Consider the following 18,826-nt stretch of genomic DNA (forward strand, 5'->3'; position numbering starts at 1 on the left):
CCCTGCGCCACAGTTCACTTGGTGCCCTGCGCCACAGTTCACTCGGTGCCCGGCGACAGTTCACTCGGTGCCCTGCGCCACACTTGACTCGGTGCCCTGCGCCACACTTCACTCGGTGCCCTGCGCCACACTTCACTCGGTGCCCTGCGCCACACTTCACTCGGTGCCCTGCGCCACAGTTCACTCGGTGCCTGATGCACAGTTCACTCGGCGCCCTGCGCCACAGTTCACTCGGTGCCCAGCGCCACAGTTCACTCGGTGCCCTGCGCCACAGTTCACTCGGTGCCTGATGCACAGTTCACTCGGTGCCCTGCGCCACAGTTCACTCGGTGCCCTGAGCCACAGTTAACCCGGTGCCCTGCGCCACACTTCACTCGGTGCCCTGCGCCACACTTCACTCGGTGCCCTGCGCCACACTTCACTCGGTGCCCTGCGCCACACTTCACTCGGTGCCCTGCGCCACACTTCACTCGGTGCCTGATGCACAGTTCACTCGGTGCCCTGCGCCACAGTTCACTCGGTGCCCTGCGCCACAGTTCACTTGGTGCCCGGCGACATTTCACTCGGTGCCCTGCGCCACACTTGACTCGGTGCCCTGCGCCACACTTCACTCGGTGCCCTGCGCCACACTTCACTCGGTGCCCTGCGCCACACTTCACTCGGTGCCCTGCGCCACACTTCACTCGGTGCCCTGCGCCACACTTCACTCGGTGCCTGATGCACAGTTCACACGGTGCCCTGCGCCACAGTTCACTTGGTGCCCTGCGCCACAGTTCACTCGGTGCCCGGCGACAGTTCACTCGGTGCCCTGCGCCACACTTGACTCGGTGCCTTGCGCCACACTTCACTCGGTGCCCTGCGCCACACTTCACTCGGTGCCCTGCGCCACACTTCACTCGGTGCCCTGCGCCACACATCTCTCGGTGCCCTGCGCCACAGTTCACTCGCTGCCTGATGCACAGTTCACTCGGCGCCCTGCGCCACAGTTCACTCGGTGCCCTGCGCCACAGTTCACTCGGTGCCCTGCGCCACAGTTCACTCGGTGCCTGATGCACAGTTCACTCGGTGCCCTGCGCCACAGTTAACCCGGTGCCCTGCGCCACAGTTCACCCGGTGCCCTGCGCCACAGTTCACCTGGTGCCCTGCGCCACAGTTCACTCGGTGCCTGATGCACAGTTCACTCGGTGCAATGCGCCACAGTTCACTCGGTGCCCTGCGCCACAGTTAACCCGGTGCCCTGCGCCACAGTTCACCCGGTGCCCTGCGCCACAGTTCACCCGGTGCCCTGCGCCACAGTTCACCCGGTGCCTGATGCACAGTTCACTCGGTGCCCTGCGCCACAGTTCACTCGGTGCCCTGCGCCACAGTTCACTCGGTGCCCTGCGCCACAGTTCACTCGATGCCCTGCGCCACAGTTAACCCGGTGCCCTGCGCCACAGTTCACCCGGTGCCCTGATGCACAGTTCACTCGGTGCCCTGCGCCACAGTTCACTCGGTGCCCTGCGCCACAGTTTACTCGGTGCCCTGCGCCACAGTTCACTCGGTGCCCTGCGCCACAGTTCACTCGGTGCCCTGCGCCACAGTTCACTCTGTTCCCTGCGCCACAGTTCACTCGGTGCCCTCCGCCACAGTTCACTCGGTGCCCTGCGCCACAGTTGACCCGTTGCCCTGATGCACAGTTCACTCGGTGCCCTGCGCCACAGTTCACCCGGTGCCCTGCGCCACAGTTCACTCGGTGCCCTGTGCCACAGTTCACTCGGTGCCCTGCGCCACAGTTAACCCGGTGCCCTGCGCCACAGTTCACCCGGTGGCCTGATGCACAGTTCACTCGGTGCCCTGCGCCACAGTTCACTCGGTGCCATGCGCCACAGTTCACACGGTGCCCTGCGCCACAGTTCACTCGGTGACTGATGCACAGTTCACTCGTTGCCCTGCGCCACACTTCACTCGGTGCCCTGCGCCACAGTTCACTCGGAACTCTGCGCCACAGTTCACCCGGTGCCCTGCGCCACAGTTCACTCGGTGCCTGCTGCACAGTTCACTCGGTGCCCTGCGCCACAGCTCACTCGGTGCCCTGCGCCACAGTTCACTCGGTGCCCTGCGCCACAGTTCACTCGGTGCCCTGCGCCACAGTTCACTCGGTGCCCTGCGCCACAGTTCACTCGGTGCCCTGCGCCACAGTTCACTCGGTGCCCTGCGCCACAGTTAACCCGGTGCCCTGCGCCACAGTTCACCCGGTGCCCTGATGCACAGTTCACTCGGTGCCCTGCGCCACAGTTCACTGGGTGCCCTGCGCCACAGTTAACCCGGTGCCCTGCGCCACAGTTCACTCGGTGCCTGATGCACAGTTCACCCGGTGCCCTGCGCCACAGTTCACTCGGTGCCCTGCACCACAGTTAACCCGGTGCCATGCGCCACAGTTCACCCGGTGCCCTGATGCACAGTTCACTCGGTGCCCTGCGCCACAATTCACTCGGTGCCCTGCGCCACAGTTCACTCGGTGCCCTGCGCCACAGTTCACCCGGTGCCCTGCGCCACAGTTCACCCGGTGCCTGATGCACAGTTCACTCGGTGCCCTGCGCCACAGTTCACTCGGTGCCCTGCGCCACAGTTCACTCGGTGCCCTGCGCCACACTTGACTCGGTGCCCTGCGCCACACTTCACTCGGTGCCCTGCGCCACACTTCACTCGGTGCCCTGCGCCACACTTCACTCGGTGCCCTGCGCCACACTTCACTCGGTGCCTGATGCACAGTTCACACGGTGCCCTGCGCCACAGTTCACTTGGTGCCCTGCGCCACAGTTAACCCGGTGCCCTGCGCCACAGTTCACCCGGTGCCCTGATGCACAGTTCACTCGGTGCCCTGCGCCACAGTTCACTGGGTGCCCTGCGCCACAGTTAACCCGGTGCCCTGCGCCACAGTTCACCCGGTGCCCTGATGCACAGTTCACTCGGTGCCCTGCGCCACAGTTCACTGGGTGCCCTGCGCCACAGTTAACCCGGTGCCCTGCGCCACAGTTCACTCGGTGCCTGATGCACAGTTCACCCGGTGCCCTGCGCCACAGTTCACTCGGTGCCCTGCACCACAGTTAACCCGGTGCCATGCGCCACAGTTCACCCGGTGCCCTGATGCACAGTTCACTCGGTGCCCTGCGCCACAATTCACTCGGTGCCCTGCGCCACAGTTCACTCGGTGCCCTGCGCCACAGTTCACCCGGTGCCCTGCGCCACAGTTCACCCGGTGCCTGATGCACAGTTCACTCGGTGCCCTGCGCCACAGTTCACTCGGTGCCCTGCGCCACAGTTCACTCGGTGCCCTGCGCCACACTTGACTCGGTGCCCTGCGCCACACTTCACTCGGTGCCCTGCGCCACACTTCACTCGGTGCCCTGCGCCACACTTCACTCGGTGCCCTGCGCCACACTTCACTCGGTGCCTGATGCACAGTTCACACGGTGCCCTGCGCCACAGTTCACTTGGTGCCCTGCGCCACAGTTCACTCGGTGCCCGGCGACAGTTCACTCGGTGCCCTGCGCCACACTTGACTCGGTGCCTTGCGCCACACTTCACTCGGTGCCCTGCGCCACACTTCACTCGGTGCCCTGCGCCACACTTCACTCGGTGCCCTGCGCCACACATCTCTCGGTGCCCTGCGCCACAGTTCACTCGCTGCCTGATGCACAGTTCACTCGGCGCCCTGCGCCACAGTTCACTCGGTGCCCTGCGCCACAGTTCACTCGGTGCCCTGCGCCACAGTTCACTCGGTGCCTGATGCACAGTTCACTCGGTGCCCTGCGCCACAGTTAACCCGGTGCCCTGCGCCACAGTTCACCCGGTGCCCTGCGCCACAGTTCACCTGGTGCCCTGCGCCACAGTTCACTCGGTGCCTGATGCACAGTTCACTCGGTGCAATGCGCCACAGTTCACTCGGTGCCCTGCGCCACAGTTAACCCGGTGCCCTGCGCCACAGTTCACCCGGTGCCCTGCGCCACAGTTCACCCGGTGCCCTGCGCCACAGTTCACCCGGTGCCTGATGCACAGTTCACTCGGTGCCCTGCGCCACAGTTCACTCGGTGCCCTGCGCCACAGTTCACTCGGTGCCCTGCGCCACAGTTCACTCGATGCCCTGCGCCACAGTTAACCCGGTGCCCTGCGCCACAGTTCACCCGGTGCCCTGATGCACAGTTCACTCGGTGCCCTGCGCCACAGTTCACTCGGTGCCCTGCGCCACAGTTTACTCGGTGCCCTGCGCCACAGTTCACTCGGTGCCCTGCGCCACAGTTCACTCGGTGCCCTGCGCCACAGTTCACTCTGTTCCCTGCGCCACAGTTCACTCGGTGCCCTCCGCCACAGTTCACTCGGTGCCCTGCGCCACAGTTGACCCGTTGCCCTGATGCACAGTTCACTCGGTGCCCTGCGCCACAGTTCACCCGGTGCCCTGCGCCACAGTTCACTCGGTGCCCTGTGCCACAGTTCACTCGGTGCCCTGCGCCACAGTTAACCCGGTGCCCTGCGCCACAGTTCACCCGGTGGCCTGATGCACAGTTCACTCGGTGCCCTGCGCCACAGTTCACTCGGTGCCATGCGCCACAGTTCACACGGTGCCCTGCGCCACAGTTCACTCGGTGACTGATGCACAGTTCACTCGTTGCCCTGCGCCACACTTCACTCGGTGCCCTGCGCCACAGTTCACTCGGAACTCTGCGCCACAGTTCACCCGGTGCCCTGCGCCACAGTTCACTCGGTGCCTGCTGCACAGTTCACTCGGTGCCCTGCGCCACAGCTCACTCGGTGCCCTGCGCCACAGTTCACTCGGTGCCCTGCGCCACAGTTCACTCGGTGCCCTGCGCCACAGTTCACTCGGTGCCCTGCGCCACAGTTCACTCGGTGCCCTGCGCCACAGTTCACTCGGTGCCCTGCGCCACAGTTAACCCGGTGCCCTGCGCCACAGTTCACCCGGTGCCCTGATGCACAGTTCACTCGGTGCCCTGCGCCACAGTTCACTGGGTGCCCTGCGCCACAGTTAACCCGGTGCCCTGCGCCACAGTTCACTCGGTGCCTGATGCACAGTTCACCCGGTGCCCTGCGCCACAGTTCACTCGGTGCCCTGCACCACAGTTAACCCGGTGCCATGCGCCACAGTTCACCCGGTGCCCTGATGCACAGTTCACTCGGTGCCCTGCGCCACAATTCACTCGGTGCCCTGCGCCACAGTTCACTCGGTGCCCTGCGCCACAGTTCACCCGGTGCCCTGCGCCACAGTTCACCCGGTGCCCTGCGCCACAGTTCACCCGGTGCCCTGCGCCAAAGTTCACTCGGTGCCTGATGCACAGTTCACTCGGTGCCCTGCGCCACAGTTCACTCGGTGCCCTGCGCCACAGTTAACCCAGTGCCCTGCGCCACAGTTCACCCGGTGCCCTGCGCCACAGTTCACCCGGTGCCCTGCGCCACAGTTCACCCGGTGCCTGATGCACAGTTCACTCGGTGCCCTGCGCCACAGTTCACTCGGTGCCCTGCGCCACAGTTCACTCGGTGCCCTGCGCCACAGTTCACTCGGTGCCCTGCGCCACAGTTCACTCGGTGCCCTGCGCCACAGTTCACTCGGTGCCCTGCGCCACACTTGACTCGGTGCCCTGCGCCACACTTCACTCGGTGCCCTGCGCCACACTTCACTCGGTGCCCTGCGCCACACTTCACTCGGTGCCCTGCGCCACACTTCACTCGGTGCCTGATGCACAGTTCACACGGTGCCCTGCGCCACAGTTCACTTGGTGCCCTGCGCCACAGTTCACTCGGTGCCCGGCGACAGTTCACTCGGTGCCCTGCGCCACACTTGACTCGGTGCCTTGCGCCACACTTCACTCGGTGCCCTGCGCCACACTTCACTCGGTGCCCTGCGCCACACTTCACTCGGTGCCCTGCGCCACACATCTCTCGGTGCCCTGCGCCACAGTTCACTCGCTGCCTGATGCACAGTTCACTCGGCGCCCTGCGCCACAGTTCACTCGGTGCCCTGCGCCACAGTTCACTCGGTGCCCTGCGCCACAGTTCACTCGGTGCCTGATGCACAGTTCACTCGGTGCCCTGCGCCACAGTTAACCCGGTGCCCTGCGCCACAGTTCACCCGGTGCCCTGCGCCACAGTTCACCTGGTGCCCTGCGCCACAGTTCACTCGGTGCCTGATGCACAGTTCACTCGGTGCAATGCGCCACAGTTCACTCGGTGCCCTGCGCCACAGTTAACCCGGTGCCCTGCGCCACAGTTCACCCGGTGCCCTGCGCCACAGTTCACCCGGTGCCCTGCGCCACAGTTCACCCGGTGCCTGATGCACAGTTCACTCGGTGCCCTGCGCCACAGTTCACTCGGTGCCCTGCGCCACAGTTCACTCGGTGCCCTGCGCCACAGTTCACTCGATGCCCTGCGCCACAGTTAACCCGGTGCCCTGCGCCACAGTTCACCCGGTGCCCTGATGCACAGTTCACTCGGTGCCCTGCGCCACAGTTCACTCGGTGCCCTGCGCCACAGTTTACTCGGTGCCCTGCGCCACAGTTCACTCGGTGCCCTGCGCCACAGTTCACTCGGTGCCCTGCGCCACAGTTCACTCTGTTCCCTGCGCCACAGTTCACTCGGTGCCCTCCGCCACAGTTCACTCGGTGCCCTGCGCCACAGTTGACCCGTTGCCCTGATGCACAGTTCACTCGGTGCCCTGCGCCACAGTTCACCCGGTGCCCTGCGCCACAGTTCACTCGGTGCCCTGTGCCACAGTTCACTCGGTGCCCTGCGCCACAGTTAACCCGGTGCCCTGCGCCACAGTTCACCCGGTGGCCTGATGCACAGTTCACTCGGTGCCCTGCGCCACAGTTCACTCGGTGCCATGCGCCACAGTTCACACGGTGCCCTGCGCCACAGTTCACTCGGTGACTGATGCACAGTTCACTCGTTGCCCTGCGCCACACTTCACTCGGTGCCCTGCGCCACAGTTCACTCGGAACTCTGCGCCACAGTTCACCCGGTGCCCTGCGCCACAGTTCACTCGGTGCCTGCTGCACAGTTCACTCGGTGCCCTGCGCCACAGCTCACTCGGTGCCCTGCGCCACAGTTCACTCGGTGCCCTGCGCCACAGTTCACTCGGTGCCCTGCGCCACAGTTCACTCGGTGCCCTGCGCCACAGTTCACTCGGTGCCCTGCGCCACAGTTCACTCGGTGCCCTGCGCCACAGTTAACCCGGTGCCCTGCGCCACAGTTCACCCGGTGCCCTGATGCACAGTTCACTCGGTGCCCTGCGCCACAGTTCACTGGGTGCCCTGCGCCACAGTTAACCCGGTGCCCTGCGCCACAGTTCACTCGGTGCCTGATGCACAGTTCACCCGGTGCCCTGCGCCACAGTTCACTCGGTGCCCTGCACCACAGTTAACCCGGTGCCATGCGCCACAGTTCACCCGGTGCCCTGATGCACAGTTCACTCGGTGCCCTGCGCCACAATTCACTCGGTGCCCTGCGCCACAGTTCACTCGGTGCCCTGCGCCACAGTTCACCCGGTGCCCTGCGCCACAGTTCACCCGGTGCCCTGCGCCACAGTTCACCCGGTGCCCTGCGCCAAAGTTCACTCGGTGCCTGATGCACAGTTCACTCGGTGCCCTGCGCCACAGTTCACTCGGTGCCCTGCGCCACAGTTAACCCAGTGCCCTGCGCCACAGTTCACCCGGTGCCCTGCGCCACAGTTCACCCGGTGCCCTGCGCCACAGTTCACCCGGTGCCTGATGCACAGTTCACTCGGTGCACTGCGCCACAGTTCACTCGGTGCCCTGCGCCACAGTTCACTCGGTGCCCTGCGCCACAGTTCACTCGGTGCCCTGCGCCACAGTTCACTCGGTGCCCTGCGCCACAGTTAACCCGGTGCCCTGCGCCACAGTTCACCCGGTGCCCTGAAGCACAGTTCACTCGGTGCCCTGCGCCACAGTTCACTCGGTGCCCTGCGCCACAGTTTACTCGGTGCCCTGCGCCACAGTTCACTCGGTGCCCTGCGCCACAGTTCACTCGGTGCCCTGCGCCACAGTTCACTCGGTGCCCTGCGCCACAGTTCACTCGGTGCCCTCCGCCACAGATCACTCGGTGCCCTGCGCCACAGTTGACCCGTTGCCCGGATGCACAGTTCACTCGGTGCCCTGCGCCACAGTTCACCCGGTGCCCTGCGCCACAGTTCACTCGGTGCCCTGTGCCACAGTTCACTCGGTGCCCTGCGCCACAGTTAACCCGGTGCCCTGCGCCACAGTTCACCCGGTGGCCTGATGCACAGTTCACTCGGTGCCCTGCGCCACAGTTCACTCGGTGCCCTGCGCCACAGTTCACACGGTGCCCTGCGCCACAGTTCACTCGGTGACTGATGCACAGTTCACTCGTTGCACTGCGCCACACTTCACTCGGTGCCCTGCGCCACAGTTCACTCGGAGCCCTGCGCCACAGTTCACTGGGTGCCCTGCGCCACAGTTAACCCGGTGCCCTGCGCCCCAGTTCACTCGGTGCCTGATGCACAGTTCACCTGGTGCCCTGCACCACAGTTCCCTCGGTGCCCTGCGCCACACATCACTCGGTGCCCTGCGCCACACTTCACTCGGTGCCCTGCACCACACTTCACTCGGTGCCCTGCGCCACACTTCACTCGGTGCCCTGCGCCACACTTCACTCTGTGCCCTGCGCCACACTTCACCCTGTGCCCTGCGCCACAGTTCACCCGGTGTCCTGCGCCACAGTTCACTCGGTGCCTGATGCACAGTTCACTCGGTGCCCTGCGCCACAGTTCACTCGGTGCCCTGCGCCACAGTTCACTCGGTGCCCTGCGCCACAGTTCACTCGGTGCCCTGCGCCACAGTTCACCCGGTGCCCTGCGCCACAGTTCACTCGGTGCCTGATGCACAGTTCACTCGGTGCCCTGCGCCACAGTTCACTCGGTGCCCTGCGCCACAGTTCACTCGGTGCCTGATGCACAGTTCACTCGGTGCCCTGCGCCACAGTTCACCCGTTGCCCTGCGCCACAGTTCACCCGGTACCCTGCGCCACAGTTCACTCGGTGCCTGATGCACAGTTCACTCGGTGCCCTGCGCCACAGTTCACTCGGTGCCTGATGCACTGTTTACTCGGGGCCCTGCGCCACAGTTCACTCGGTGCCCTGCGCCACAGTTCACCCGGTGCCCTGCGCCACAGTTCACTCGGTGCCCTGCGCCGCAGTTCACTCGGTGCCCTGCGCCGCAGTTCACTCGGTGCCCTGCGCCGCAGTTCACCCGGTGCCCTGCGCCACAGTTCACCCGGTACCCTGCGCCACAGTTCACTCGGTGCCTGATGCACAGTTCACTCGGTGCCCTGCGCCACAGTTCACTCGGTGCCCTGCGCCACAGTTCACTCGGTGCCTGATGCACAGTTCACTCGGTGCCCTGCGCCACAGTTCACCCGTTGCCCTGCGCCACAGTTCACTCGGTGCCTGATGCACAGTTCACTCGGTGCCCTGCGCCACAGTTCACTCGGTGCCTTGCGCCACATTTCACCCGGTGCCCTGCGCCACAGTTCACCCGGTGCCTGATGCACAGTTCACTCGGTGCCCTGCGCCACAGTTCACCCGGTGCCCTGCGCCACAGTTCACTCAGTGCCTGATGCACAGTTCACCCGGTGCCCTGCGCCGTAGTTCACTCGGTGCCTACTGCACAGTTCACTCGGTGCCCTGCGCCACAGCTCTCTCGGTGCCCTGCGCAACAGTTCACTCGGTGCCCTGTGCCACAGTTCACTCGGTGCCCTGCGCCACAGTTCACTCGGTGCCCTGCGGCACAGTTCACCCGGTGCCCTGCTCCAAAGTTAACCCGGTGCCCTGCGCCACAGTTCACTCGGTGCCCTGCGCCACAGTTAACCCGGTGCCCTGCGCCACAGTTAACCCTGTGCCCTGCGCCACAGTTAACTCGGTGCCCTGCGCCACAGTTCACTCGGTGCCCTGCGCCACAGTTCACTCGGTGCCTGACGCACAGTTCACACGGTGCCCTGCGCCACAGTTCACCCGGTGCCCTGCGCCACAGTTCACCCGGTGCCCTGCGCCACAGTTCACCCGGTGCCCTGAGCCACACTTCACTCGGTGCCCTGCGCCACACTTCACTCGGTGCCCTGCGCCACACTTCACTCGGTGCCCTGCGTCACACTTCACTCGGTGCCCTGCGGCACACTTCACTCGGTGCCCTGCGCCACACTTCACTCGGTGCCCTGCGCCACACTTCACTCGGTGCCTGATGCACAGTTCACTCGGTGCCCTGCGCCACAGTTCACTCGGTGCCTGATGCACAGTTCACTCGGTGCCCTGCGCCACAGTTCACCCGGTGCCCTGCGCCACAGTTCACTCGGTGCCTGATGCACAGTTCACTCGGTGCCCTGCGCCACAGTTCACTCGGTGCCCTGCGCCACAGTTCACTCGGTGCCCTGCGCCACAGTTCACTCGGTGCCCTGCACCACAGTTAACCCGGTGCCCTGCGCCACAGTTCACCCGGTGCCCTGATGCACAGTTCACTCGGTGCCCTGCGCCACAATTCACTCGGTGCCCTGCGCCACAGTTCACTCGGTGCCCTGCGCCACAGTTCACCCGGTGCCCTGCGCCACAGTTCACCCGGTGCCTGATGCACAGTTCACTCGGTGCCCTGCTCCACAATTCACTCGGTGCCCTGCGCCACAGTTCACTCGGTGCACTGAGCCACAGTTAACCCGGTGCCCTGCGCCACAGTTCACTCGGTGCCCTGCTCCACAGTTCACTCGGTGCCCTGCGCCACACTTCACTCGGTGCCCTGCGCCACACTTCACTCGGTGCCCTGCCCCACACTTCACTCGGTGCCCTGCGCCACACTTCACTCGGTGCCCTGCACCACACTTCACTCGGTGACCTGCGCCACACATCTCTCGGTGCCCTGCGCCACAGTTCACTCGGTGCCTGATGCACAGTTCACTCGGCGCCCTGCGCCACAGTTCACCCGGTGCCCTGCGCCACAGTTCACTCGGTGCCTGATGCACAGTTCATTCGGTGCCCTGCGCCACAGTTCACTCGGTGCCCTGCGCCACAGTTAACCCAGTGCCCTGCGCCACAGTTCACCCGGTGCCCTGCGCCACAGTTCACCCGGTGCCCTGCGCCACAGTTCACCCGGTGCCTGATGCACAGTTCACTCGGTGCCCTGCGCCACAGTTCACTCGGTGCCCTGCGCCACAGTTCACTCGGTGCCCTGCGCCACAGTTCACTCGGTGCCCTGCGCCACAGTTCACTCGGTGCCCTGCGCCACAGTTAACCCGGTGCCCTGCGCCACAGTTCACCCGGTGCCCTGATGCACAGTTCACTCGGTGCCCTGCGCCACAGTTCACTCGGTGCCCTGCGCCACAGTTTACTCGGTGCCCTGCGCCACAGTTCACTCGGTGCCCTGCGCCACAGTTCACTCGGTGCCCTGCGCCACAGTTCACTCGGTGCCCTGCGCCACAGTTCACTCGGTGCCCTCCGCCACAGTTCACTCGGTGCCCTGCGCCACAGTTGACCCGTTGCCCGGATGCACAGTTCACTCGGTGCCCTGCGCCACAGTTCACCCGGTGCCCTGCGCCACAGTTCACTCGGTGCCCTGTGCCACAGTTCACTCGGTGCCCTGCGCCACAGTTAACCCAGTGCCCTGCGCCACAGTTCACCCGGTGGCCTGATGCACAGTTCACTCGGTGCCCTGCGCCACAGTTCACTCGGTGCCCTGCGCCACAGTTCACACGGTGCCCTGCGCCACAGTTCACTCGGTGACTGATGCACAGTTCACTCGTTGCACTGCGCCACACTTCACTCGGTGCCCTGCGCCACAGTTCACTCGGAGCCCTGCGCCACAGTTCACTGGGTGCCCTGCGCCACAGTTAACCCGGTGCCCTGCGCCCCAGTTCACTCGGTGCCTGATGCACAGTTCACCTGGTGCCCTGCGCCACAGTTCCCTCGGTGCCCTGCGCCACACATCACTCGGTGCCCTGCGCCACACTTCACTCGGTGCCCTGCACCACACTTCACTCGGTGCCCTGCGCCACACTTCACTCGGTGCCCTGCGCCACACTTCACTCTGTGCCCTGCGCCACACTTCACCCTGTGCCCTGCGCCACAGTTCACCCGGTGTCCTGCGCCACAGTTCACTCGGTGCCTGATGCACAGTTCACTCGGTGCCCTGCGCCACAGTTCACTCGGTGCCCTGCGCCACAGTTCACTCGGTGCCCTGCGCCACAGTTCACTCGGTGCCCTGCGCCACAGTTCACCCGGTGCCCTGCGCCACAGTTCACTCGGTGCCTGATGCACAGTTCACTCGGTGCCCTGCGCCACAGTTCACTCGGTGCCCTGCGCCACTTTTCACTCGGTGCCCTGCGCCACAGTTCACTCGGTGCCTGATGCACAGTTCACTCGGTGCCCTGCGCCACAGTTCACCCGTTGCCCTGCGCCACAGTTCACCCGGTACCCTGCGCCACAGTTCACTCGGTGCCTGATGCACAGTTCACTCGGTGCCCTGCGCCACAGTTCACTCGGTGCCTGATGCACAGTTCACTCGGGGCCCTGCGCCACAGTTCACTCGGTGCCCTGCGGCACAGTTCACCCGGTGCCCTGCGCCACAGTTCACTCGGTGCCCTGCGCCGCAGTTCACTCGGTGCCCTGCGCCGCAGTTCACTCGGTGCCCTGCGCCACAGTTCACCCGGTGCCCTGCGCCACAGTTCACCCGGTACCCTGCGCCTCAGTTCACTCGGTGCCTGATGCACAGTTCACTCGGTGCCCTGCGCCACAGTTCACTCGGTGCCCTGCGCCACAGTTCACTCGGTGCCTGATGCACAGTTCACTCGGTGCCCTGCGCCACAGTTCACCCGTTGCCCTGCGCCACAGTTCACTCGGTGCCTGATGCACAGTTCACTCGGTGCCCTGCGCCACAGTTCACTCGGTGCCTTGCGCCACAGTTCACCCGGTGCCCTGCGCCACAGTTCACCCGGTGCCTGATGCACAGTTCACTCGGTGCCCTGCGCCACAGTTCACCCGGTGCCCTGCGCCACAGTTCACTCAGTGCCTGATGCACAGTTCACCCGGTGCCCTGCGCCATAGTTCACTCGGTGCCTACTGCACAGTTCACTCGGTGCCCTGCGCCACAGCTCTCTCGGTGGCCTGCGCCACAGTTCACTCGGTGCCCTGTGCCACAGTTCACTCGGTGCCCTGCGCCACATTTCACTCGGTGCCCTGCGCCACAGTTCACTCGGTGCCCTGCGCCAAAGTTAACCCGGTGCCCTGCGCCACAGTTCACTCGGTGCCCTGCGCCACAGTTAACCCGGTGCCCTGCGCCACAGTTAACCCGGTGCCCTGCGCCACAGTTAACTCGGTGCCCTGCGCCACAGTTCACTCGGTGCCCTGCGCCACAGTTCACTCGGTGCCTGACGCACAGTTCACACGGTGCCCTGCGCCACAGTTCACCCGGTGCCCTGCGCCACAGTTCACCCGGTGCCCTGCGCCACAGTTCACCCGGTGCCCTGAGCCACACTTCACTCGGTGCCCTGCGCCACACTTCACTCGGTGCCCTGCGCCACACTTCACTCGGTGCCCTGCGTCACACTTCACTCGGTGCCCTGCGGCACACTTCACTCGGTGCCCTGCGCCACACTTCACTCGGTGCCCTGCGCCACACTTCACTCGGTGCCTGATGCACAGTTCACTCGGTGCCCTGCGCCACAGTTCACTCGGTGCCCTGCGCCACAGTTAACCCGGTGCCCTGCGCCACAGTTCACTCGGTGCCTGATGCACAGTTCACTCGGTGCCCTGCGCCACAGTTCACCCGGTGCCCTGCGCCACAGTTCACTCGGTGCCTGATGCACAGTTCACTCGGTGCCCTGCGCCACAGTTCACTCGGTGCCCTGCGCCACAGTTCACTCGGTGCCCTGCGCCACAGTTCACTCGGTGCCCTGCACCACAGTTAACCCGGTGCCCTGCGCCACAGTTGACCCGTTGCCCTGATGCACAGTTCACTCGGTGCCCTGCGCCACAATTCACTCGGTGCCCTGCGCCACAGTTCACTCGGTGCCCTGCGCCACAGTTCACCCGGTGCCCTGCGCCACAGTTCACCCGGTGCCTGATGCACAGTTCACTCGGTGCCCTGCTCCACAGTTCACTCGGTGCCCTGCGCCACAGTTCACTCGGTGCCCTGAGCCACAGTTAACCCGGTGCCCTGCGCCACAGTTCACTCGGTGCCCTGCTCCACAGTTCACTCGGTGCCCTGCGCCACACTTCACTCGGTGCCCTGCGCCACACTTCACTCGGTGCCCTGCCCCACACTTCACTCGGTGCCCTGCGCCACACTTCACTCGGTGCCCTGCACCACACTTCACTCGGTGACCTGCGCCACACTTCACTCGGTGCCCTGCGCCACACTTCACTCGGTGCCTGATGCACAGTTCACCCTGTGCCCTGCGCCACAGTTCACCCGGTGCCCTGCGCCACAGTTCACTCGGTGCCTGATGCACAGTTCACCCGGTGCCCTGCGCCACAGTTCCCTCGGTGCCCTGCGCACAGTTCACTCGGTGCCCTGCGCCACAGTTCATTCGGTGCGCTGCGCCACACTTCACTCGGTGCCCTGCGCCACACTTCACTCGGTGCCCTGCGCCACACTTCACTCGGTGCCCTGCGCCACACTTCACTCGGTGCCCTGCGCCACAGTTCACTCGGTGCCCTGCGCCACAGTTCACTCGGTGCCCTGCGCCACAGTTAACCCGGTGCCCTGCGCCACAGTTCACCCGGTGCCCTGATGCACAGTTCACTCGGTGCCCTGCGCCACAGTTCACTCGGTGCCCTGCACGACAGTTCACTCGGTGCCTGATGCACAGTTCACTCGGTTCCCTGCGCCACAGTTAACCCGGTGCCCTTCGCCACAGTTCACCCGGTGCCCTGCGCCACAGTTCACTCGGTGCCTGATGCACAGTTCACTCGGTGCCCTGCGCCACAGTTCACTCGGTGCCCTGCGCCACAGTTCACTCGGTGCCCTGCGCCACAGTTCACTCGGTGCCCTGCGCCACAGTTAACCCGGTGCCCTGCGCCACAGTTCACCCGGTGCCCTGATGCACAGTTCACTCGGTGCCCTGCGCCACAGTTCACTGGGTGCCCTGCGCCACAGTTAACCCGGTGCCCTGCGCCACAGTTCACCCGGTGCCCTGCGCCACAGTTCCCTCGGTGCCCTGCGCCCCACATCACTCGGTGCCCTGCGCCACACTTCACTCGGTGCCCTGCGCCACACTTCACTCGGTGCCCTGCGCCACACTTCACTCGGTGCCCTGCGCCACACTTCACTCGGTGCCCTGCGCCACACTTCACCCTGTGCCCTGCGCCACAGTTCACCCGGTGTCCTGCGCCACAGTTCACTCGGTGCCCTGCGCCACAGTTCACTCGGTGCCTGATGCACAGTTCACTCGGTGCCCTGCGCCACAGTTCACCCGTTGCCCTGCACCACAGTTCACCCGGTACCATGCGCCACAGTTCACTCGGTGCCTGATGCACAGTTCACTCGGTGCCCTGCGCCACAGTTCACTCGGTGCCTGATGCACAGTTCACTCGGTGCCCTGCGCCACAGTTCACTCGGTGCCCTGCGCCACAGTTCACCCGGTGCCCTGCGCCACAGTTCACTCGTTGCCTGATGCACAGTTCACTCGGTGCCCTGCGCCACAGTTCACCCGGTGCCCTGCGCCACACTTGACTCGGTGCCCTGCGCCACACTTCACTCGGTGCCCTGCGCCACACTTCACTCGGTGCCCTGCGCCACACATCTCTCGGTGCCCTGCGCCACAGTTCACTCGGTGCCTGATGCACAGTTCACTCGGCGCCCTGCGCCACAGTTCACTCGGTGCCCTGCGCCACAGTTCACTCGGTGCCTGATGCACAGTTCACTCGGTGCCCTGCGCCACAGTTCACTCGGTGCCCTGCGCCACAGTTCACTCGGTGCCCTGCACCACAGTTAACCCGGTGCCCTGCGCCACAGTTCACCCGGTGCCCTGATGCACAGTTCACTCGGTGCCCTGCGCCACAGTTCACTCGGTGCCCTGCGCCACAGTTCACTCGGTGCCCTGCGCCACAGTTCACCCGGTGCCCTGCGCCACAGTTCACCCGGTGCCTGATGCACAGTTCACTCGGTGCCCTGCTCCACAGTTCACTCGGTGCCCTGCGCCACAGTTCACTCGGTGCCCTGAGCCACAGTTAACCCGGTGCCCTGCGCCACAGTTCACTCGGTGCCCTGCGCCACAGTTCACTCGGTGCCCTGCTCCACAGTTCACTCGGTGCCCTGCGCCACACTTCACTCGGTGCCCTGCGCCACACTTCACTCGGTGCCCTGCCCCACACTTCACTCGGTGCCCTGCGCCACACTTCACTCGGTGCCCTGCTCCACACTTCACTCGGTGACCTGCGCCACACTTCACTCGGTGCCCTGTGCCACACTTCACTCGGTGCCTGATGCACAGTTCACCCTGTGCCCTGCGCCACAGTTCACCCGGTGCCCTGCGCCACAGTTCACTCGGTGCCTGATGCACAGTTCAGCCGGTGCCCTGCTCCACAGTTCCCTCGGTGCCCTGCGCACAGTTCACTCGGTGCCCTGCGCCACAGTTCACCCGGTGCCCTGCGCCACAGTTCACACGGTGCCCTGCGCCACAGTTCACCCGGTGCCCTGCGCCACAGTTCACCCGGTGCCCTGCGCCACAGTTCACCCGGTGCCCTGAGCCACACTTCACTCGGTGCCCTGCGCCACACTTCACTCGGTGCCCTGCGCCACACTTCACTCGGTGCCCTGCGTCACACTTCACTCGGTGCCCTGCGGCACACTTCACTCGGTGCCCTGCGCCACACTTCACTCCGTGCCCTGCGCCACACTTCACTCGGTGCCTGATGCACAGTTCACTCGGTGCCCTGCGCCACAGTTCACTCGGTGCCCTGCGCCACAGGTAACCCGGTGCCCTGCGCCACAGTTCACTCGGTGCCTGATGCACAGTTCACTCGGTGCCCTGCGCCACAGTTCACCCGTTGCCCTGCGCCACAGTTCACTCGGTGCCTGATGCACAGTTCACTCGGTGCCCTGCGCCACAGTTCACTCGGTGCCTTGCGCCACAGTTCACCCGGTGCCCTGCGCCACAGTTCACCCGGTGCCTGATGCACAGTTCACTCGGTGCCCTGCGCCACAGTTCACCCGGTGCCCTGCGCCACAGTTCACTCAGTGCCTGATGCACAGTTCACCCGGTGCCCTGCGCCATAGTTCACTCGGTGCCTACTGCACAGTTCACTCGGTGCCCTGCGCCACAGCTCTCTCGGTGGCCTGCGCCACAGTTCACTCGGTGCCCTGTGCCACAGTTCACTCGGTGCCCTGCGCCACATTTCACTCGGTGCCCTGCGCCACAGTTCACTCGGTGCCCTGCGCCAAAGTTAACCCGGTGCCCTGCGCCACAGTTCACTCGGTGCCCTGCGCCACAGTTAACCCGGTGCCCTGCGCCACAGTTAACCCGGTGCCCTGCGCCACAGTTAACTCGGTGCCCTGCGCCACAGTTCACTCGGTGCCCTGCGCCACAGTTCACTCGGTGCCTGACGCACAGTTCACACGGTGCCCTGCGCCACAGTTCACCCGGTGCCCTGCGCCACAGTTCACCCGGTGCCCTGCGCCACAGTTCACCCGGTGCCCTGAGCCACACTTCACTCGGTGCCCTGCGCCACACTTCACTCGGTGCCCTGCGCCACACTTCACTCGGTGCCCTGCGTCACACTTCACTCGGTGCCCTGCGGCACACTTCACTCGGTGCCCTGCGCCACACTTCACTCGGTGCCCTGCGCCACACTTCACTCGGTGCCTGATGCACAGTTCACTCGGTGCCCTGCGCCACAGTTCACTCGGTGCCCTGCGCCACAGTTAACCCGGTGCCCTGCGCCACAGTTCACTCGGTGCCTGATGCACAGTTCACTCGGTGCCCTGCGCCACAGTTCACCCGGTGCCCTGCGCCACAGTTCACTCGGTGCCTGATGCACAGTTCACTCGGTGCCCTGCGCCACAGTTCACTCGGTGCCCTGCGCCACAGTTCACTCGGTGCCCTGCGCCACAGTTCACTCGGTGCCCTGCACCACAGTTAACCCGGTGCCCTGCGCCACAGTTGACCCGTTGCCCTGATGCACAGTTCACTCGGTGCCCTGCGCCACAATTCACTCGGTGCCCTGCGCCACAGTTCACTCGGTGCCCTGCGCCACAGTTCACCCGGTGCCCTGCGCCACAGTTCACCCGGTGCCTGATGCACAGTTCACTCGGTGCCCTGCTCCACAGTTCACTCGGTGCCCTGCGCCACAGTTCACTCGGTGCCCTGAGCCACAGTTAACCCGGTGCCCTGCGCCACAGTTCACTCGGTGCCCTGCTCCACAGTTCACTCGGTGCCCTGCGCCACACTTCACTCGGTGCCCTGCGCCACACTTCACTCGGTGCCCTGCCCCACACTTCACTCGGTGCCCTGCGCCACACTTCACTCGGTGCCCTGCACCACACTTCACTCGGTGACCTGCGCCACACTTCACTCGGTGCCCTGCGCCACACTTCACTCGGTGCCTGATGCACAGTTCACCCTGTGCCCTGCGCCACAGTTCACCCGGTGCCCTGCGCCACAGTTCACTCGGTGCCTGATGCACAGTTCACCCGGTGCCCTGCGCCACAGTTCCCTCGGTGCCCTGCGCACAGTTCACTCGGTGCCCTGCGCCACAGTTCATTCGGTGCGCTGCGCCACACTTCACTCGGTGCCCTGCGCCACACTTCACTCGGTGCCC

Source organism: Stegostoma tigrinum, chromosome 11 (genome assembly GCF_030684315.1).
Source record: "Stegostoma tigrinum isolate sSteTig4 chromosome 11, sSteTig4.hap1, whole genome shotgun sequence".
Taxonomy (NCBI): Eukaryota; Metazoa; Chordata; class Chondrichthyes; order Orectolobiformes; family Stegostomatidae; genus Stegostoma; species Stegostoma tigrinum.